This window comes from Dermacentor andersoni, chromosome 9 (assembly GCF_023375885.2).
Source record: "Dermacentor andersoni chromosome 9, qqDerAnde1_hic_scaffold, whole genome shotgun sequence".
Lineage (NCBI taxonomy): Eukaryota > Metazoa > Arthropoda > Arachnida > Ixodida > Ixodidae > Dermacentor > Dermacentor andersoni.
In genome coordinates this window covers 95,928,233-95,951,839 of record NC_092822.1, presented here as the reverse complement: position 1 = coordinate 95,951,839, position 23,607 = coordinate 95,928,233, and the positions used below count along the sequence as shown (strand labels likewise).

At 47.1% G+C, this 23,607-nt stretch overlaps 2 long non-coding RNA genes across 3 annotated transcripts; one reads left to right on the top strand and one right to left on the bottom strand.

Moving 5' to 3' along the window:
* The first annotated feature begins 11,655 nt into the window (after positions 1-11,655).
* Positions 11,656-13,830, top strand: LOC140213235 (uncharacterized). Its single transcript, XR_011890179.1, has 2 exons — positions 11,656-13,071; positions 13,708-13,830. It is a non-coding gene; the product is annotated as an uncharacterized lncRNA (long non-coding RNA).
* A 7,632-nt stretch (positions 13,831-21,462) lies between these two features.
* Positions 21,463-23,565, bottom strand: LOC140213234 (uncharacterized). 2 transcript variants are annotated; one of them, XR_011890178.1, is made up of 3 exons: positions 22,796-22,958; positions 21,912-21,969; positions 21,463-21,843 (listed from the first exon to the last, which is right to left on the bottom strand). It is a non-coding gene; the product is annotated as an uncharacterized lncRNA (long non-coding RNA). The 2 variants fall into 2 exon arrangements; XR_011890177.1 differs by having other exon boundaries at positions 21,912-23,565.
* Between the last annotated feature and the right edge of the window lie 42 nt (positions 23,566-23,607).

The following is a 23,607-nucleotide window of genomic DNA, read 5'->3' as shown; positions in this document are numbered from 1 at the left end:
AGTCTGTATCACCTTGCAAAGGGGAACTCAGATGAAACGTTGTCAAACGGATAGGCTTTTAATTATCGTAAGTAGATCTTTATTGAAATTCCTTACCATGAAGTGAAAGCCGACTAATAAGCATTTAAATTTTCTGTGGCATTAAAACATCCTGTTAGTAAAAGGTTGCTGTGCTTTACAGCCCCCTAAATTAAAACGTAAGTTATGGAAAATAAATTGGTGCGGTAAATGTGTAAACGCAGACGCAAGAAAAGGCCTAGTTCATTTCCCAGTATTCTCTCAATAAAGATGGAGCACCTCTATACTCTCACGTTGTAGAAATGTCAAGAACAAAACACTTCCAAAAGAGTCAGTCACGAATGTTACTCATTATAAGATGAGCTTGCGCTGGAAAAGAAAATAACACTCAAAGATACCGATGGCTGCGCGCAAAGTGCTTCCTCTGATTCCGATCTACGGATCAAGGCGTCGGTTCGTCAGATTGGAATGCTCGTACATCGCAGCGCAATCTCGGGTCGGCAAATGTGATGGAGAATCTACGCCAGTCTTCGCTTCACGCGCGCAATCTGATAAGATAGCGCTCTTTCGCTATTGAATTCGTGCCAACATACTGGATATTATAAACACATGCAGGCGCATCTTGAGCTAACTGATAACTTTGGAACTGTGGTTAGACGCTAAAAAAAGCCCCTCCCCCCCTTTACAAGAAAGAATAGAGTTGCTTTCAATATTAGCTGAAACATAGTGCTGGTGGTATAAAAAGGGCCCCCAACACTGCACAGCGGCGCCGATTGGCATACAGGAAATTCAAGAGTGAACCACTTTACAATTACTGGTATTTATCAAACCAGCATATCGTGGTTTAATGTAGCCCTGTATTCCAGGGGCCAGTTCCACCACGGGTACTGTGTCGGAGCTCATATTTCATGTCAGCATTAATTGTCACAAAATCAAAGCATTTTTTCTTTAGATCTTAACATTAGACAGCCAAAATACATGCATCGATACCCTCACCTTAATATTTCAGTACTTTTCGTTCTAACGTACATATCCGTGCTGATCCATATGTTACAAAGTGCTGAAAATGTACCCAATGCTTTCCTCCAGGAAGCTGTTTTTATTCCTTATGATGCCAGGAAACCGAGTCTGATGCCACCAACGCTCAGAAACCTAATCGGGAGCGCGCACAGCGTTCTCGCACACCTTGTGGGATGTACCGTAGCGCTGAGGTGCTTCTTGTATAATGTATGAGAATCGGTTGTAAAGACAGACGTGCAAGGTTGGGTCATGTGCTTAAGGTCATGAAGTTGATTTGTGCCAAGATAAGCTGTCCAAACTTTCACACTTACTTTATAAGAAGCCTATATACAGCACCATCAATATGCCGGCTGCTTTTAACTGCACGAAACAAAACTATTCGAACGATGCAAACAGTGTTAACGTCATTTTATCATTCAAGTGTTCAGATTGGTAACCTCTAGATGCGGAGTAAGTTGAGAAGTTGTTTGCGTAATTAACAAAGCTACGTTAATTAAATTTTCAGGAATGGTTTTTACGTGGTTAAAGAAAATGAGCAGTTTGGAGCCCGTCCTCGAGATTAAGCAGCCAAGCGAACAAATTTCGACTAAATATGCTTCTGTAAGAGCAATGCGAACAAAAATTTTCCAAGTAAACACTCTTGGAAGACGTAACTGATGCAGAAAAATAACATCTGTAAAGTCAAAGAAAGAACAGCACTTCACGACGGGACACACACAGGGGGAACCACACACAAACTGCGCTAACATTAGGCGCTGTTGTTTATGTGATAATGAAGCAACTAGCCCGTCAGTCATTCCTTCCAAACCTGTAATGTCAACCTGACCACATCTAGCCTTTTGTGATGCTGTCATCAATAGTATGGCCCCGTGAACATGTTCCCCATGGTCACATAGTCGCGTTCCATTTTTATTCACGCTGCTTTCTCGAAGGCAAGCATTTTAAAGGTTTAATGTCAATACGGCAGTGAACGTGTGCCGCCGAAAGCTTGCTTGTTCGCAGAAGAGATGCATGACGGAATGATGGTGCAGATTTAGCGTGTCGTCGGCATCAAGACAGTGCACTGCCGCCGAGGGAAGGAAGATAACGAAAGTGAACAGCTTGGTAGCTGCTCACGGAGCCGTGCCGATGGTGGCGGTGCCATCATGACAAAATCTGAGGCGGCGATACTGACGGCTTTTTTTTTACAACGAAGTCGTTAAGAGTATGCTTTAACTCGGGCCCAACTCCGACGTGGCCTATTCACATAAATGTAAAACGCCGAAACGATTTTCTGAGATAACGCCTGGGCCGATTTAATAAATTTTGCTGGATTCGGGACAGAAAGGTAAATTCTAGTGACTATTGGAAGCGGAATTTCTATTTAGGGCTTGAATGCTGGTAAAAGATTTTCAAAAATTCGAAAGTGCGAAAAATACAGAAGCACGAAGTTTACAAATTAATAACTCCGCATTAAGAACTGATATCGCGGTTACGTAAACAGAATATTTTAGACAATTCAAAGCGGAGAAATCCAATATGCCGATTTATATCTTACGTGAAGTCGTTACGTTGTGAACAAGGGTTGTGGAAAAGCTGTATTTTCACATTACAAATTTTTTTTAGATGCATGCGTAATATATCAATTTTGTCCGCTTTAGATGTGCTGTTAGATGCAATGTACAGAATTGTGATATCAGTTTTGATTGCCGAAAGACAGAGTTGCAAAGTTGATTTCGTTTTCTGAAAATTTGTGATTTTTGCCAATTTTGAGTAAACAAATGATGACCTAAATAAAACATTCTAAACCAACAGTCACTAGATTTTACGTATTTCTTCTAAGTGCAACAAACCTTGTAAAATTTGATACAGTGGTTGTGGAGAAAAACGAATTCTCCTTTTACATGTATTTATATAGGACCACCAGAGCTAAAGGTTCCTCTTAAGGGCTACTTTCCCCACTATCGCGTCCACGTATAGAGCAAAATCCCGAAGATAGCGTAATACCGGCCTCACCCGCAGCAGAGGTGCAGCAAGCGTTCAGCTCTCCCCATACGTGGGCTGATCCCGAATGTAACGCCATGCCAGGCCGACCAGCGGCGGAGGTGAAGCAGGCATTAAGCACTCCCCATACGTGGGCCGATCCCGAAGAGAGTGCAACGCGGTGCCGACATACGGCGGAGGTGCAGTTCACCATTAAGGGGCCCACATACACAGCTTTGCTGGTCATCTTTCTTCACAGAGTGGGAGGGCACTGAGATTTTTTACTTAACAAACATCAGGTCATCGACGGCGAAACCAGGGACACCAAAGCCGTCCTCGTGCTCCACCTAGAAAGCGCCTTCGACAAGGTTACGCACTCTGCCATCCTCGCGCAGGTATCGCATCTAAACCTAGGCGAGAGGTCGTACGAATATTTCAAAGGCTTCCTCACCGGCAGATGGCGGAGCTCAGACCCGGCGACCTGAAGACGGACGAGAAGACATTAGGGAGCCAGGGCACTTCCCAAGGCTCCGTCATCTCACCCATGCTATTTAATCTTGTTATGATTCAAGTTGCCAAAAGACTATGCCAGCTTGAAGGACTGAAGCACACGATATACGCGGACGACATTACGCTGTGGGTGGACGGGGGCAGTGATGCCCGCACAAAATCCACGCCACAGACGGCAGTCGACGCGGTCGAAGAAAGCTTGGAAGGTACGGGACTGCGTTGCTCCCCAAGTAACTTGGAGCTCCTGCTTTACCAACCGATCAAAACGCACAGAATCAAGAAGCAAAGGAAACACGAAAAGATCAAGATCCGCACCAGGGATGGTAACACAATACAGACGGTCAGCAAGATCCGAGTCCTGGGCATGACGATCGAAGCGCTTGGCAGGAACGGAGACACCATCACCCGCATCATGGGTAAGGCGTCCAATGCCAGCAGACTGCTCAAGTGCGTTACCACCAAGAAGGGAGTCATGAAGGAGGAAAACTTCATCAGGCTTATACACTCCTTCGTAGTCTGCCAGTGTACGTGGCAGCCTTCCAGAAGTGGGTGAAAAGCGAAAAGAATAAGCTAGACATCCTAATCCGGAGGGCTTACAAGACACCCCTAGGTCTACCTGAAACTACCAACACGAAACGTCTCCTCCAGCTGGGCATACACAACACGCTCGACGAGATTGTCGAAGCGCAAAGAGCCGCTCAGTTTGAAAGATTGTCATCAACAAAGGCCGGCAGAAAGATCCTGTGCAGTCTAGGCATCGGTTATCACGAACAGCAGGGACCAAAATGCCCCGTCCCCGACCACGTACGATGAAACATGCGGGTTGAGCCCTTGCCGAAGAACATGCACCCGGAATTCAACGAAGGCAGAAGACGCGCTATAGCCAAGGCACTGACGGACCTGCACGCGGAAGACACCGGTGCCAGATACGTGGATGCAGCCGAATATGCCGGCCGCAACTGCTTCGCGATCGCGGTGGTCGACTCCGTCCGGGCGACTGCCAGCACATCGAGCAAGCAAGTGGAGGAAGCAGAAGAAATAGCCATCGCCCTGGCCATCGTAGCCCGAGAATGCCACATGATCCTCAGCGACTTCAGACAGGCGGTGAAGAACTACGCCAAAGGAAGAATTGCCCCAATGTCGGCACGCGTCCTGCGCCGACAGGCATACCGCGACAAGAGGACTCGAATCAAGTGGTTCCCGGAGCACGCAGGACAAGCGTCGGAGAAGCATGCCAATCGCAACGAAACGACACACGCCAGAGCGCGAGGATTAACCGACCGCGCCCAAGGCAATGGCTGCCCGCTGTGTTTCAGCGCCAAAGACCGGATGACCACCTATAACGAACTGACCAAGGCTTTCGGCTGGCCCGTAGACTTCTCCCGCCGCCCTGCAAAGGGCTGAGCAGGTCGCAGGCCGTGCTGTTCAGGTAACTACAAACGAGAACACTTCCAAGCCCCGCGCTATTGCATAGGATGTACCCAGAATCGCACCCCCATGACAAGTGCAGAGCGTGCTGCAGGGAGAAGGCCACATTCGAGCGCATGCTATGGGATTGCTGCAAACATCCAAGCCAAGCTAACTCAGGACATATACCGCCGCAGCTTGAGGAAGCAACGTGGAGCGAAGACCAAGAAAAACAACTACAGGCCGTCCAGCAGGTCATCGAGGCGATGGCTAGGCAGGAGCCTGGCGAGCCGGCAACGGCGAGCGGGGATCCTCGCAGAGCACCCGCTGTAAGAGTTGGCAGTCGTAGCTGTAGGGAGGACCTTGTGGCGACAGGACTAGGCGAGCAGGATTTATTTACCATTTTAAGCAAGATACATTGGCAGTTTAGCGCGACTCCCATATGGGGCCCGCAAGACTATCATACAGCAAACAGCTTACGAGCACACAGCTCACTAGTACATTTCTAGCATGACAACGAGCACTCACCTCCTGACGACGAGCACGCTCTAGCAGCCGGTAAACGCTGCTTATAAGCTCTCCGCTCGACGTCATAGTTCGACGTCATCGTTCGACGTCACCGTTCGATGTCCCCGTGCACCAGCCCTTCTGGCCGAGGGCTCACAAACACGTGCCGCACACACGCACAGGGGAAAAGGGTCCGGAGCCGACATCAGAGGGCTTCGTAGAACTCTGCTTTGTCTCGGGTGGCGCAGCCGAGTACCACATTCCTTAGTTGACCGCGTGCCACGTGGCTGCCGGTCATCCGCAGTTCTCTGAAGTGCGCCCCGTCTGGTGGGATTAGAACACGTGCTGCGGGCTGAAAGCTGGCACGTTGCCACCCCGTACGGCCATTCCGAACACCGCCACGATGACGACGTAGGCCACGTCCGAAGCGCGCCTTCGCGCTTTACTGCAGGCTCAATAAACTTTTTCCCAATCTAATCCAATCACTTATCCGCGTTTGTCCTGCATGCGTGTGCGATAGAAACCAGAAGCAGGTATGCATAGAAAATCTGAGGTGGCGGCGGCAGGTCGTAGCGCAGAAGTTAGCATGCCCAGCCCCTCCACGTACTTACATCTGCATTGACATGGGTTTGTGGTAGTGATAGCGACCACAGCTTTCCTTTTTCTTGTGAAACTAAGGATGAACATTGTGAAACTAAGGATGTAGTTAGCATGCCCAGCCACTTAATGCAAATTGCAGCAGTTACGATAGGTGGAACCCCGCTGGGGCTGACTGTGAAGAAAGCTTCCTTTCTCTGCCCACTCTCGCGATGGTGCAGCTAAAATGAGGAGGAGGCCTGACGGACGCAACGTTGATGGCCACCATAACAGAATGGATGGACGACCTGCGGAAAGGACGAAGCACACCAAGTTTTTAGCACTTGGCCTAGAGTAAAGCGCTACAGTGGCTAGTATGGCCTCACGGAGATGATAGACCGAACTGCTTCTCACTGCTAACACTGGACTGATACTAAGAAAATACTCCGTTCGCAGACACCACGCTACACTGAAATTAGCAAAACAATATCAGTTTATGAACTGATAGTGTCAATTATCTGGTGTCCTTATTGTGCGTGTGAATGGCATAAAGGTCCTAGCAATGAAATGGTAGTATCTTTGGTTTTCCTGCTGTTGCACGCAAACAAAATTTGTTGAAGTGATCGGACAGCGATCTACCAGCAGAGAAGACCGACCCGCAAACTAAAATAATTGCTGGTTTCAGATCTTCCGATGTACTTTGCGCTCAGCTACTATCTGTAATATTTTTTTTTCTATTTGTGCTCTTATGAAGAGGAAAACTAGACATTACTACAATAACAACAACAGTACACAAAATAGACCGGCTTTGAAGCTGTGATCACGCACCGCACTTTTGTACATCCAGCACATGTAGTATTGGGGCAACGCGTTTGAGCAAAATGATTAGGTCTTCGGTGAAAGCGCTGTGACAGGCGGGAAGAAATCGTTGTCATGCCCGGTCGAAATAATACTATCTGAAATCTTATTTACCTAACATATTTTTTGAGAAATCACTATAACCCTTTATACGTTTGCTTCGTATGAGTTATGTACTAGCTTGCCTCGTCAATCTCAAAAATGTATTGTCTTTGTGGGAGAAGGCTTTCGAAAAAACGGCCCAACATAACAGTAAAACATTCAGCATGGTTTCTATTCAGATGATTGACGAAATTCTGCACTGAGAACGTGTCGACTAGGTGTGATTGAAAGTTGAATTATGATCGTTGTAAGCTTGTGTTGCGTCTAGCACGAGCGAGTAGTGTTAGCGGTGTCATTGGTGTGAAAATGGTTAGCTCGGTCTGCGATTTGTTTTTGTGGATCAGCACATTGAACGTCGCAGTCGTTACGATGAGAGCACTCCCGTGACATCATTAGCTCAGTGGGCTGGGAAAGCTCGAGTGGTAGCTCACCTTGAGCGATATAGGTAACAATTATTGATATACGTACTTTGCGATGATGAAAAATATGCAGAAACACCACTGGTGTTGTCTAACTATTCGTAAACAGGCCCCCAACTTTCATTTGGCCCATCCCAAACATTAAGTAGGCCCATCCCCAAATTTCAAGTTGGCACACCCTCAAATTTAAATTGGCCCACCCTCAAGTTTAAAGTCGGCCACGCCCGATTTTCTTTTTGCCCAGCCTTGAACTTCAAGTTGGCTCAACCCCGAATTTCAATTGGGCCACCCCTAATTTTCAAGTTGGTCCACAGACGAATTTCCATAAATCATCCTCCAAATTTCGAGCCGACTCACCCCAAAATTTAGGTTGGCCCACCCCCATATCGCCCCCAAATTCAGATTGGCCGACCCCGAGATTGCTCCCACATTTAGGTAGGATCAATCCCATATCACCCCCAAATACAGATTGGCCCGCCTCCACAACACCACCAAATTTAGGTTGGCCCACTCCAATACCACCTGCAACTCGAGGTTGGCCCACCCCCATATCCGCCCCAAACTAACGCTGGCCCACCCCTCGATCACATCAAATTTAGGATGGCCCACCGCAAATCGCCCACCAACTAAGGTTAGTCCACCCATATATCACCCTCCAATTCAGCTTGGCCCAGCCGCGCATCACCCCCATGGTTAGGTTAGCCTGTCCCCATGTCATCCCGAAATCCAGGTTCGCCCACCCCCATATCAGCCCCAAACTTAGCCTAGCCCACCCCTCTATCACCTCAAATTTAGGATGGCCCACCGCAAATCACTCCCACATTTAGGTTATCTCACCCCCGTATCACCCCCGATTCAGCTTCGCCCAGCCCCATATCAGCCCCATGGTTAGGGTGGCCCACCCCTCCATATCCCTCCCAAATTTAAGTTCTCCCACCCCCGTATTCTCCCCAAATCCAGGATGGCCCACCCCCCATATTCCCCCAAACTTAGGTTTACCCACCCCTATATCACCTCAAATTTAGGTTGAGCGACCCCCATATCAGCCTCAAATTCAGCTTGGCTCACTACCATTTCACCCCAAATTTATGTTGGGCAAATCCCATATCACTACCACATTCAACTTGACCAATCCCTGCATCACGGCCAAATTTATGCTGACGCCACGTCCAATTTCAAGTTGGCCACCCCACCGCTTTTTATAAAGACGTATGTATTCATCTGAGAAATTCGTCAAGTTTTTTGGCGTTACAGACACGATTTCGCACGATTTTGCTACCAGATCACTGGGGAACTCACCAAAGAATGCTTCACATTAAAAGCAACTGCACCGAACGAGCGACGCCATATGTTGATCCTAAATACTGACGGCTAGCCAAGCTAGCTTCTCTGTAGAGCGACCGGGGCAGACACAGCACGGGACATTTATTCAAATTATTTTTTTACGGGCACACTTACGGATTCATACCACTTGGCTGTAGGGAACACATTACCAGCAGCTATTAATCCACACGCTGCACATCTTCTCCTATTTGGTGCATTTCTTAATTGGATGAATCTTTAGAAATAATTAACGTTCGGGCAGCGACTCAGCTTAGCAGACACTTTGTTCCGCACGAATGTTGCATAGGAATGGCACTGGCCACCGGGTGGCATTGTGGCCCAGGTGGACCTCATTCGTTCGGAGTATGTGCCATTAAGGACAGGGGAAAGTCGAAGAAAACGCACCTTCCAGAAGGACGCAATAAGAATGGCCATTTTGTTCTCCCAGGTTCCACGCTACAAAGCACGAAATTTTTTTTTGCATAGCACAAAGCTTTGCGCAAGCTTCTAGTTATGATGTCCAATGAATAAAACCTTCATAAATGCGACGACTTAACAAATGAACACGACATTTCTGTGTTTTAGGAAGGAAAAATAGAAAACATAATATTTCAAGAGAACGACTGGAAAACCAGAACCGATAGCAAATCATGAGTTTTGTGTTTTTTCCATCTGGTGGGAGACTATAAAACTAAGTCCTCTGTGGCTATAAAAAAAAAAAACTGCGCCGCTGAAAAACCAGAACCAAAAGCAAATGCTGGGCTTTGTGTTTCCGCCATCTAGTGAGAGACTACAAAACTAGGTCCTATGCGGCTAAAGAAAAAGTCCGGAGCGAGAATCGAACCGCGGCCACCGCGAAGCGTGACTAAAGGTGCGCGCAATTCTACCGCTCGGCCACGGCTTCCGAAGGTTCGCGAAGTGGTACGAACATCTTTTTATAGATACCACATGAATTTTCACGACAGTGTTACAAAAAACGCTTTTGGGAACAGTGTTACGCCATGTGTGGAGAGTCGAGCTAAGCATCAATCGAAAGCTGAGTCTCCGGACTACATACGCTGCACTGCGTATTACGATAGAAGCCGTAGTGTAATCACAGCCATAGTTCTTGCCTCGAAAATGGAGTACAAATTTTCGTCGTTTCCATAGGCTTCCATTGCTAAATCTTTAACCGCTGTGGGAACAAAATTCTTACGTGCCATAGAGTGATCACTGCATTTGGCTCGTGTGGATTGTCTTCCAGAACACGTCTGTCACCTGCGTTTTTTGATAATCCACCTGCAGCTTTTGTTATTCGCGAAAAACCCGCTCGTTCCATTGAAAACGCGCTAGCTTCGTGCCGGGGCCGCTTGGGGCGCTAGTTGGTACGTGTCCAGGAAAGCTGGATATGCTCAGCCGATCAAAATCATTTACTATGAGGGTGTCTAGACGAAAAGTCGTTCATAGCTATAATTACAGTATTGGTGGTACTGAATTTTAAGAGGTAGGGGAATAGAAATACTTAGGTTTAGTTTGCACTTAAGACCTTGTGAAACACGCATCTACAGCCGTCATCAACATGAAATGGGACACCTAAGTTTGTCCAAATGCCCGTAACGGGCTAAACACACATGCCCTCGATGAAAGTGTACAATGAGATTAAACACATCCGCAGGAAAAACCTATCGTATGTGCCAAGTTCCTATAGATTTGAACCCTGCATCACGAGTGATCGCCGCTTTCCTTTCTTTTAAGTTCGCGTGTGCCCTTTCTTGTTGATGAAGACTACGCAACGCACCTTTTAGAAACTGAGCACGTCAGCACGTGGCCTGTAATCAGCAGCGGCCGCTGATCGCACCGTTCGCGAGCCGACTGTGACAAACTTGACAAATGCAAGCGAGGACTATAGGGGCCCCCTCGAGCTGTGTTTACTCCAGTGTAGCCGTATCTTGGCCATGGCCTCCGAGATCCACCGCGGCGCGCGCGTTTCACGCGCGCGGGGGTAAATCTCGGAGGCCATGTCTTGGCGCTCGTGCTTCTTCTGGCCGCCGACTGCTGGCTCTGGCAGCTGTCGGGCCCTTCCTCGTCGTTGCGACGCCGTAAACAGCCGACGCGGAGCGCAAGACACTTGCTCTTTCATATAGACGGTGTGCGTAGCTACTGTACGCAAGAGCGCAAACAGAGCTCAATACAGCCTGAGGTGCAACTTGCGCAGTGCAACCCCTGAAATAAAATGCTTGGCATGAAAGACCCATATAAGAGCTACATTGAAATACGCTAATGTAGCCGTTAGCGTTCATCACACTTCAAGAAATCTCGATAGGTAGCTTAGAAGAACTTCTTGTTGGGTGAGTTGGTGCATATTAGCAAAAAGTTTTGCAACTGCGCAAGCAAACGACCACACAGAGAGAGAGAGAGAGAGAGAGAGAGAGAGCACACAAGGACTGAGCCTGTCCTTGTGAGCTCTCTCTCTGTGGTCGTTTGTTTTTGTTTGCGCAGTTCTAAAACTGTTTGCTAATCTCCATAGCTTAGAGAAAGTTTACCGACTATTGACTACTGAACTGCGTTGACTCGCAAACTTTCCTGCGTTAGAATTAAAGTTAATTTTTGTCCAGATAAAAAATTTCATTTTTTGCTCTCATTATTTATAATCAATGTAAAATTAACGAAATGATGCTTTTTTGGAAAAGTATAGTTTTTCTTCCCAAGAGCAATTAGAGAATGTAAGATTTTTCCCGATTGTTTTAGTTAGCTCCTCTTACATTAATGCATTGCTCATTTATTTATTTTGTCAAAAATGTTTTTTTTTCCAATGTTCCTTCAATTACACTCAGCAGTGCTCGCCGATTGCTTTGTTTTGCGTTAGTTTATATCAGATGTGAAACGTCGTGAATGCAACCTGTTGTTGGTTATGAAATGGTGCACAAGAAGTCATTGTCGTCTCTTAAAGGAGGCATAACAACCAAGTTCCCAGGTGAAAATATTCAACTGGAATCCAACTGGTTCCAACTGGTATTGACTGGGACCAACTGGTTCCAGTAGGAAACCAACTGGTCCCAGTTACAGGTCAACTGGTCCCAGTTAGAAACCAACTGGGATGCAACTGGTTCCAGTTGGGATCCAACTGGAATCATCTCCAGTTGTACTGGAAGCAAATGGTCCCAGTTGGGATGCAACTGGAACGCAACTGGAACCATTACCAGTTGTACTGGAAGCAAATGGTCCCAGTTGGGATCCAACTGGAACCTGAACCAGCTGTACTGGAAGCAAGTGGTTCCATTTGGATTCCAACTGGAACTTTGACCAGTTGTATAGTAGCAACTGCTAGTAGTTGGGATCTGTACTCGTACAACTGTTAACATAAAAAAGTTAAGCGATATAATGCTGCAACGAGGGGTACATTAGAGATGGATTTTAACCGACACACGATTTATATATATGGATAACTGAATCGTGCAGGATCCTGTTGCGTAAATGTGGAGCACATTGCCTTGACACGTACGCGTGCTTTAGTTTCAGCGCACTAAATTTGTGAATGTTGGCCCTAATCTTTAGCTGTCCACAGAGGCATATTGGTTCGTCTCATGACGTTACCGCTGCGTGCCTGACCGACACCGCGGTGCTATTGTAGTGTTGCACCAACTTTGTGCCACTGACGTTGTTGCCTAGCTAAGCGCTAGTGAGCTGTATGGCATTTGGTGGAAACAACTGGTGTTTGCAGCACGGCGGTTACTTCCCTACGAGAAAAGAAAAAAAAAAAAAGAAAATGCTCCGCAGCGCATAGAGCTACACAAAGCACGCTTACTACGCGTCCCATGGTTAGACTAGTACACTCTTCCACACGGTGAAAGAATATTATCATATTATGATGCTTACACCGACCGTGCTCTACCATGACCACAACAACCGCCATGTTGAAAAGAAAAACATTTTAGTTGCGTATCTTCTCATGATCGGCTGAAACCTCTATGGCTCAAACAATAATAATCATATAGCAAGAAATTTAAATTATGTCAAATAAAAGTGAAATAAAATTGTTACCTCACATAGATAGCGTATTATTTATTAATAGCGAGAAACTTCACAAATACGAAACTGTGGAAACGTGACGGCGTAGTTCGGCAGCCATATTAACAGCGAGCTGTTCGAGCGAGGCATGGAGCGAAGCGTGCGCGGTTGTGAAGATTTTTCTAGAGGAACCTGTGGTGTCATTGCCTGCGTAACCTCATTTAAGTAGTATTAGTGTTGGACATTTTCACCCTTGGAAGACGGCATGATTACAGGCCAATGGATGGCACCTGCTTTTAACACCGACTACGCGGCTTTGTGGACCCATCGTGTGTGGAATGACGTGCGCACTTTTCCCTGCTCCTGATTCTGCCATTTGGAGGTAATTATATATTGAACTTATTTATGTTTCTAGTGCAAGTGGTTCTTTATCACAAAGGTGTCAATACTGCAGTACATTGTCGTTGACTCGAGTGTTCTACTACGTGACGTTTGCATGACACATCAATGCTTGCGAGCTTGGTGCTTGTTTTTGAGCCCGAGTCAAACGCGTAGGGTTTTTTGTTTTTTTCATATAACTTGTCGAAGGTTCTGGCGTAAACGATGGTGCCCGCATTACTTCCAGAAAGTACTACACAATTCGTGTCGCGCATACAATCTGATTACCCTAGGTTAGGCGATAACATATATACAGTACAACAAATAGAATCAACGATAACATTCGAGTAAGTTACAGCCATGCAGGTGCGCCTTGCGCAGAGCGATAAACTTAAGTGGTCACTGGGTGAGTGCAGTTACCGAGAAAAGTTAACGTGTCAATACGAACCAGTGTCGTGCAAGGCTTGTGCTTTGAATAGCACATAGAAGTATTAAGCGTATACTGGCGCGCACCTGTAGCTCAGCCTAACGTGTAAAAGAAGCGCATACACTACTGATACACGTCTGTATGATGTATAAGTAGAATTGCTTGTATGAAGTGGTTGCCTTTTTACTGAATGCATATAAATATTTCTTTCAGATGGTGATGTGCAAGAGTTACGAAATGTGTAAACGTGTGCAAGGTCATCAAGGGAGCATTCAAGACGTTTCATCGCTAAACACAAGCTCAAGTGTTCTAATAAATGTCAAATTTCAACACCAAGCTGCTTTGGCTGCGTAAAGTTCACTGAACCGGCTGGTTCTTTGCGACACACGATGGCAACCACAAAAAGCAAACAAGCTATGGCCAGCTTGAATCCCAGTATGTAAACGTTTACCAGTGGTTCCTGCTGGCCATGGCTCACTATCCCTGTTGCACAATCGATGCCAGTTGCAATAGGAACTGGAACCTGCTCCGATGTGGACCAACTGGGACCAGTTGCAAAGGGGCCAACTGGGACCAGTTGCAATGGGAACCAACTGGGACCAGTTGCAATGGGGACCAACTGGGACCAGTTGCAATGGGGATCAACTGGGACCAGTTGCAACGGGGATCAACTGGGACCAGTTGCAATGGGGACCAACTGGGAATTGTTCCATAAACCAGTTGAACTGGAACCAGTTGCATTCCCAGTTGGAAATTTTCACCTGGGTTTCCATCATAATCTATATTGTGTGAGGTAATCATTGTGCGTTGAAGAACACGTTGGCAAAATTTTAGCGCATTTGAACCAGAGCGTAATTTGTAATTGAATTGTTTGTGTTACACTCGAACGACGTAACAGTCGAGCAACACTGGCATGCTCGCGAGCCGTGACGTCACAAGCTGCATGCTTGCCGAGCGAGCATGCATATTCCGGCGATGAATTCGTGTCTCAGCTGTGCGCGCATGCGTAAAACTTCTGCTTTGTTCAGCTTGCCATTGGAACTGTTCAACTTGCAGCGGCTGAAACAAAGCCACCGCGGCGTCATTATAGCGCTTGTAGGGGGCCAGAGCGAAGGGAGCGAGGAGTTCTCCGTACCGTTCTTCAGCTTCCCCAAGGAGCTTGTCAAGGGGAAGGCTTGGTAGATGAATGTGAGCAGGAAGGACCGGCGCTACTTTGGAGCTCTTATTTTGTTGTCGGAACACTTCACGCCGGACAGCTATACAACGACGATTTGCGCGTGCTCGCCGAGTTTGGGACACAAGCGAAAAAGCTGAGGCTGCGGCCAGATGCGATGTCCACGATGTTCGCCCACCGACCCACCCAGCAGACAGTGTCCCGGCCAAACATCAGCCTTGCTATTGTTTTTTGCCGATATCGGGTGCAGTAAAGCACGTTCAAGTAAAGGCTCAGCCAACGCGCACATGGTGCAAAATACTCGCGCCGCGGACACACGTGCGCGAGTATTTGTTTACACGTGCCGCACGCAACTACAGAGGGGAAAAAAAATTGAAAAAAAAAAAATGGCGGTAGCTTAAAAAAATCGTAGTTTAGTTGAGTACGGATCCGAAATACATGTCCATGCATGCCAGCAAACAATCTACGCGCACAACAGTTTGCATTGTGCAAAGTAGCGCCAAATTCGTCTTCCGTGAACGGCTGGCTAAGCAGCACTGGGTGCATGAAATATGATGAAATAAAACTATAGTACTCAACCATGCGGAAATGCATAACCACCATTTGCGCAACACCAATGTTGCCATCTATGTTGACCGCGTTCACTACGCTGTATGTTTCGCCACTCGATCTGGTGGCGATGTGGTCAAAACCAAATTACGCAGCCTATATACAACGCCATCACTTTTGCTGTTCAAAGATTCGTCGCTTGCTCCTTTACGCGACGTTGACAGTGTCGAAGACGTGGTACGCGATATCTGGAGCAAATACGGCAACATACAGCAGCTATGTTCTTACCTCACGTGGTGCCGTGGCTGATTTTGTAGCAGACGATGGCTCGGTTCCATGCAGCACATGATGTCACACATGACATGACAATATGGCGGTCGGCATCGGAGAGCGGGGCTTAGAGCCGGCGAGTTCTAGCTCATATTATGGACAGAAATGTGCTTTTACTGCCCACTTTTTAGACGTGTATAGGCCCAATAGACCCTGTAGTACAATTTCTCGCGGAAAACCGCAAATTGTTGGATGACCGTGTGATGCTGCCATTAATACTGCTGCGTTTCCTCTACTACAATGACCCTCCATTGGGGCTAACAGTACAATCAAACAAACAAACAAACAAACAAACAAACAAACAAACAAACAAACAAACAAACAAACAAACAAACAAACAAACAAACAAACAAACAAACAAACAAACAAACAAACAAACGAACGAACGAACGAACGAACGAACGAACGAACGAACTAAGTAACGAAGGCAGGCAGGCGGTCCAGGCGTGCAGGAAAGCCGGCAGACAGGCACCTTCCAGACTTGCAAGTACACAAAACTAAATCAGGTTGCCTTAGCAAGCTCCGCCAACTGGATCGTGCATGTCCTACTGTGTGCACGACCATGCACAATTTGCCCATGTACTACAACTACGGTAGCGTAGCTGCGTCTTAGAGTTGTCACGCTCCGCTGCTTGCCCACGAGAAGCGCGGCGCTACAATGGACAAAGAGACGCGACCGAGGCAGTGGCACGCACCTATCCCTTTAACCTTGCGACGTGCAGCAGCAAACGGGCAACTGTCGAGACGTTATTGTTACGCAAATTCAGTAAACGAAGAAACTCAGCGTCGCATGCTGGCACCTTCCCTTCCCGCGGCACGCGATGTGTTTCCGCAGACAGTTGCGCGCGAACCCTGGAATGGAATGGGGGACGCCGTTCCAAGGCACGGTTCCAAGGAAACCGCTGCCCTCGAAGCTCTTGCTTTCGGGTCTCTTCGTCAATTCCTGCAATACACGGGGCGAAAGGCGACAGTGTTTGTAAATAGATAAATATAGGAGATGAGGAAATGGCACGGGGTTCCCTCGTCAAAGAACGCGGGGGCGTTTATTTCGGGACACATTTTTTGGCCGTCACCTCCGAATGTCACGGTCGTGGCGCGACTGACAGCCCCGCCACGAAGAACGCGCACCCCACACCAGGTGGAAAGTACGCAGCTTAACTGCCTCGGAGTTGTTAGCGCACCCTTTCTAGCCCGTTGCCGCGGCTCCGAGACTTCGGAGTCTTGCCGCAAAGTAGAAGGTCGCGCGTTCGAATCCCGGCGATGACGGCCGCCTTTCAACGAGGGTGGAATGTGAAGGAACCCGTATTATCATGGTAACGAACCTCAGGTGGTCAAAATTAATGATGAGCTCTCCCCTATGGCGCACCTCACCTAACTTCAGATGTACCCGTGTGACTCACAACGTCATCATTTAAATACCACCATATTTTCTTCAGAACGATGACGCCGAAAATCAACGCTATACTATTTATCTTACAAAGTTGCAATGGGTATTTTCAGTCTTGGTGTTTTCTTCGCGTATTCCTCGCACTGAAAGAAGTCAGATTCGACGGACGGTCGGACGTCATCACGACCTGGAGTCGCACAGTGACTTGCGGCAGCAAGAGTCGGTGGCTGAACGAATTGTTGCTAAGATGTTTGTGCGACGCCTTCAAGTCATCGACGACGATGCTAAAGCGCATTGAGAGTAATCTGGAAGGTCACAAGGTGCCGTATGGTGAGAATGCAAACAACGACAGCTTAGGTTACAGGGGGAACGTTATACCAGGGTCGTCTGCTTTACGTGACTGGTGCAGCGATGACCTATAGAGATACCCTCGGAGAGCATGCCACAGTGAGATAAACACTGCTACGACTGCGCACAATCAGTAAGCAGGACGAATGCACTTGCCACGCTGTGCTATGACGGCTACTCTGTTTTTTTGCCTATAGCAAGATGGCAGTGACCGCGGATTCACTGCTTCACTTTTGGAGTGCCAGCTCCACTCCAGAAGTCTAAGTATACAACATTCTTGAGGTCACACGAGGCCTTGGCCACTTGCGGCAGCAAGGAGGGCACGTTTGTGGATACGGCTCCAAAGGTGCCGATGCCGACGAAAGAAGGCCAAATTCGGAATTACACGGGATTTCGCAAGCGCACGCAGTGCAGATCTTGTAACGAAGTCAGCGTATCGACGGCCGTACGTGGGGGCCGAACGTGACAACATGGAGGGCATTGCCATTTCCAGTGACGTAGTACATGTATGCGCCGACTTGACTCTGCAACTATGCGCGCGTACCCCACTTACGCTTCCCGCAGCCTCTTAAAGAACTGCCGCTTCTTTTCTTTTCGCATTTTCTTTTTTTTTCGGCGATAATAGTCGAAGTACTCGAGGGCTATTTCCAGGCAGGTCAGAGCTCCCGTGGCGTACTAAGATATCGGCGCGTCGACGGACAGTCTACCGAGGATGATTGACCGCTTTAAAGTCGTCCACCTCGTCAGTTCGTTGTTCTCGACCATTGCGACAAAGCTTATCGACTGCGTTGCAACCAAGTTCCACGGAATTCGCAATGCCGCATTTTTACGTCCGCGACGTCTGCTAAGCCGTGGAACTTTGCACTAAGAACGCTAGAAGTAAATATGACGCCAGTATCTGAGCGAGATGCCACTATGCGCTGTACGCGTCCAGCGTGAGAATGATGGGAAGTTATTTGATTTGCCTAAACGTCATCCTTGTGCCTTCAAATGACTAACTGGATTATTACGTTTCTAAAGAAGGCACTGCTCCTCTGCGATTAAATTGGTTAGTCACGTAGGCTGATTTACAGCCTAATTTCTGCCATTTCCGAGTTTTCTTGCGAGCACACCAAATAAACATAAATATTTATGACTCAAATACTGATAAAGCATGGTGGTATGTTACCGTGTATAACCTAGATTTTGCGACTCGCACGGAAAGGCAGGGAGGTTAACCAAAAGAAGGTCCGCTTTCTTCCCCTCCAAGGAATCATGGGGAAACGGATCTAAAGAGAAAAGAATGAAAATGACTCTAGGGCAGTACGCAATCATATGAAATAACTGTAATTGCAAAACGCCGAACTGCTCCAAATAAACCTTGTCGCAAGGTAAATGAACCGCATTTGAGAATAAAGGAAGCTGCAACAAGATTTATCGCGAATTTCCATGCCGAATCATCGACAAGTCCATGTACTACACATAATTACGTAATGTACGTTTTAAAAATTGCCGGCCAAGATTTCCCTGCAGTAAACAAAAAGCTCCATGTACTAATCTGCAATGCGAGTGCAGGAAATGCACCGCCTCGTAGCGGGTTTTCTGTTGTCTTTTAAAGTTATACTCTCGCGTTGAGTAAAAGCAATGCCATCAATAAGCTTTGGCTTAGGGCCCGCTCAGACTTCCTTGCTGAAATGTACGCGAAGCGTAGAAACGTTCTCATTCGGCAACCACAGAAGCAATTCCAAAACAATTTGTCGTATCATACGCAGTCTTTCTTGCCGCCGATATTGATGGAATTTTTTTACTAACATACCCGTCAGTGTCAACGGCAACCGTGTTTTTTTAGCGTTCCAAGTTGTTCGGTGCGTTTCGGTAGCCGCTTCCGCGACAACACGCACATTTCGTACAGCAAAACGGTGCTTAACGTGAAGTTTAGTCGTGCGAGCACAATCCAGTTAAGAAAAGATAACATGGAACGTCACTCGTGAAGAACCCTCGGGGCTATGTAAGAGTGCTAAGTTGGCCTCGTCGGCTGAGTACGCCTTCAGGACGCAAGCGGACTCTCTTCCGCGCCGCGTGGTTCAAACCGCCAGGATCATCGCGGTCAGGACGATGTGGTCACCGCTACTAGATAACGTTGGATGTGGTGTTGCCGAGGCTACGCGTGGGGGCGCCACTTACTCCTGCGGCCTCGTATACTCTTGGGCCCCAACCATAGAGTTACTATACTGACTCTAGAGGACAAGCTACCCATAGGGCCCATGCATTGAAATCGGCACGGAGGAAGGAAACTAAGGAGAGGCCCTACCCCCTCCGCGCGCTAGGAGAAAAGTGTGGCGGAAATGACGTAGTAGGTTCTCATTTTTTTGCTGCTTTTTTATTTTTTTTGTTGTATGGCCACGCCTTTTGGGCCACAATGGCGGCGTTGTTATGGTTTTGAGCGCTCCCACGTGTTGCTCTGGTAGGTTTCGGGCAGTGGCAAAGGCGCTGAGTGGGCGGGTTTGCGTTAGTCACCGTGTCTTGTTGCGCTGTGTTACCTGCACCGTGCTCTGCCAGATGTTGCGCGAGCGCGCGCGACACCATGCGCAGCGCGGCGTGGTTTCGCGAAAGATGTAAACAAGAGAGGAGGGTCGCCCAAAAGGCGGAGCATCGCCATGAGCAACGCCAAATTCCGGCTTCACTTTTGCTTCACAAAGAGTGACGTCAGGGCCTCTCCTTAGTTTCCTTCCTCCGTGCCTTCCTCCGTGGAAATCGGGAACCGCAAGAGCGCCGCCATGTTGCTACGCGCCGAGGTTGCCAGCTCCTGAGACGCTTGCTAGACTTGGTGACAGTAGTCAGCTTTAATCCGGCAACCGTAGCAGCGTAGCAGCATGGCGCCTCGCTAGTAGTGTCGTGTTGTGTGCGTGCAGCCGTGTGTTTGGGCTTTATAAGTTGTTTCTTTATTCTATGTTGCGGGACGGTGTGGGTGTGGTCCATGTTGGCCGTACAGGTGGCAGTTATGCTACCGAGGGATGATCCTGTTGAAGTTTCCGGCGGTATGCGGTTTTCAGCGGTCATGCCTGTTGCAGGAGTGTCACGTACTCGACGAGGTTACGAGCTCGAAGCTGTGGTCAGATTCTTCGTTGGTGTTCCGTAATTCTCTTCGCACGGGCGCGGTATGTTGCAAAAGCCGCTTTCGCGATCTATCGTAGCGACGATAGATCGGATTTCTTTATTATTATAAGTACTGATCCAGCTGTAGGGCACATGTAGCCGACAAACGGAAGTCTCAGGAGAGCACCTGAGATTATAATAAAGCAGGCGGCACAGGAAGTCCAGGGCACCCAAGGGACAGTGGGGGGATCAAAGCTCGAAGCAGAACGGTACGTAGGTTGGGGCCGCCGAGGCAGGTGTGTGCCAGGGAGTGTTCGCACGGACAGCTCCCCTGGCACGCGCAGCAGTGCCTCGCAAGGTCGAGATACTTTAAAGGCACCTGCGCCCATGATCTTTCTTTTACCTCGGTGCAGTTAGCACGATTAATGAGAATAATATGGTGGGCATCCGGTGCAGTCGCGAATGCGTCATGGCAAATGTAGCTCGCGTCGCCTGGCGTGTGTAGTAATATCAGAGTTGGTTGTATGAACATCATATTAATGCGCTTTGTTACGGTACCTTAACGGAATGGGTCTAGAGGATGGTGTTGGTACATTTTTTTCGTACCGCCCTAATCCTGTTATACCCCCCACTACAAACACACACACATAGCCCCCCCCCCTTTTTTTTTATGTATACATACAATTCCTTGCCATGATGGATCATAGCCTCCTTTATTTTTGAAAAATAGAGGAGGCTATGGACGGATTGACCAGTTCAAGTTGTCAACTTGTCAGTAACTGTCATAGGAATGACTGTAATAAACACAATTCCACGATCGGATTGTTTACTTTCATTTTTTGTTGTAACACTGAGGACTACAGTGTATATGTATATGTACACTGTATATGTGAGAGAAGTATGTGGATATCACGAGCTTAAGCCAATGTGCGATACACAGACAAAACATCTGCTACAACATGAGCTGAATTGAGGGCCACACAACACATACGTAATTAAAGGTGCAAAATATAGGGGGAAGCTTCAAAATACGCTCTGTAGCACTGCAAAGTATAACATATATTGTATGTGTACAATAAATGTTCAAAAAAACAATGCATCAATGTCCCATTTGCCTTCAAGTTTATTATCAAGTTCAAGTTTACTGAAGTTTATTATGAGCATATGTACAACAGCAATCTACTAACACACCCGCAGTTAAGGTGGCTGTTCGAGGTGTGCTGGCTGCCTCAGTGTAAGAAAAAGAAATTGGGCGAATGTCGACACCAGTGCCACTGCTTCTTGCCTCTGACCTGCACGTGCCTCCGCGGCATCTTTGTGCACAAGTGTGCTGGCGTGGCGAACGTAGGAGTCATCCGAGAGAAAGAGTATCGTTTACATGGAGAAGTGGCTGTTCACATTGCCTGTCGCTTTCCCTCAAATGTTTCCTTGGCGACTAGGGTGACACACCCGCAGTCAAGGTGGCTGTTCGAGGTGTGCTGGCTGTCTAAACGAAAGAAAAAGAAAGAAATTAGATGAATGTCGATACCAGTGCTATTGCTTCTTGCCTCTTACCTGCATTTGCCTCCACGGCCTCTTGGCTTGCGGAGCCTGTATGAGGGAGCTGCTGTGGCTAGGCCAAGGCATTGTCGAAGGAAAAAGAAAAGGCCATTCAAATGGGGAATTATAGAAATAAATGCAGTTCTTATGTCTGTTTCTTGCACTGTTCTTGCCTAAAAGTTTTCAAAGACAGTGTCCAGAATACACCAGCACTTTGACTGCTTTTGCTGTTTACCTGCAAGTGTTGCTGTGAGATCCTTAGTATGGCTGCGTGCAGCATTGTAACACTTAGTGGAGGCATTTGAAGTGGTAGCCTAAAATATAAAGAATCATCCTTGTCTGCATGAATGCTTTAAATTTCTAGATGCAGTGGTAACTATTACTATTGGTGCAAGGCCCCCCACATCTATGTGGCAAGTGCCATAGCTCGAAACTGAACTTTTCCTTTAGTGTTTCACAAGGTGTCTGATATGTCCACATTAGACGTGATCCGTTTCTTATTATTTATCCCAGTGTGGAGAGAGCATCATTAAATATTTTTTTTTATTTTTGCGTGGCTTGCTTTTTGGTTTGTTTCTGAATTTATCAAACAGCAGTCTCATGATGCTAAAGTGACTCATGATATGACAGTCATCAGCTTTAGTTTTTCAGAAAAATAACGCATTTCCTGACCCATTGTGTGCTATCCCATTACTCGCATAATTTCTCAGAGTATTCTACCTATACTGACTTGCTTGATTTCCACTAAAGAATCTTGCATCTTCAAATACCATTCTTTCCTTAAAATCATTCGACACATCTCATAATTTCTGTACCTTGGGCTTCTGATACTCTGCATTCACCATTTTTGCTTGTTTCTGACTAGAAATGTCTTATTTAATTTCGAGCTTAAATTTTACCTTTGGAACACACGGAAGGGCTTGCCATTGCATATCTGCATAAAAGGGAAACATGTTTCATGCGAAATCCAATTGAAGATTGATGAATGCAGCTTGCAGTGTGATATGACTGAATGATCCATAAAAGTAACTCATCTCACTTGGTAAATTAAAGCACTTATTAGTGTGATGTACAAGATACGCTACACTAACGTGGTGGGTTCTCTTGCTTATACAGCAAAAGAATCGGTGCGAAAGAAAAAAATTATTTTTGCATACCCCTTGTACACACTGATTTAAGGAAAATGAGCTGGAGCTGTCCACATAATCTACTTATTTTACCTGCGAGTATGGTCAACAAAAATGTGTCCCAGCTGCTTAGTGGTATTTGAGATTGTCAGTATTGCATATGTGCCTGTTGTCTAAAATAACTGAATTTTGAAAATGCTCGCAGGGATCTGATTTGCATATCTGCAGTTTATGGATACATGTAAAAGACTCAGCATCAAGTGCAAGTGAACGGACCTACAGGCCCGAAGTCGATCATGCAAATAGATTCGCTGCACAAATTTGTGACCAAAAAAGATATTCCACATGAAATGGCATGCAAGGAAGTGTTGAAAATATTGCACAGTTAATAAAACGCCTACGCTATTAATATGTGGGTTGATACACTCGTTATGCAAAACGGAGGTGAGGCGTGCAGACAGGACACAAGAATAGAGTATTTACAAGCAAACATGTGCATGCAACACGAGCGCCGCCCACTTCTCTACTCTTGTGTCCTGTCTGCACGCCTCACCTCTGTTTTGCATAATGAATCCTTACCAACT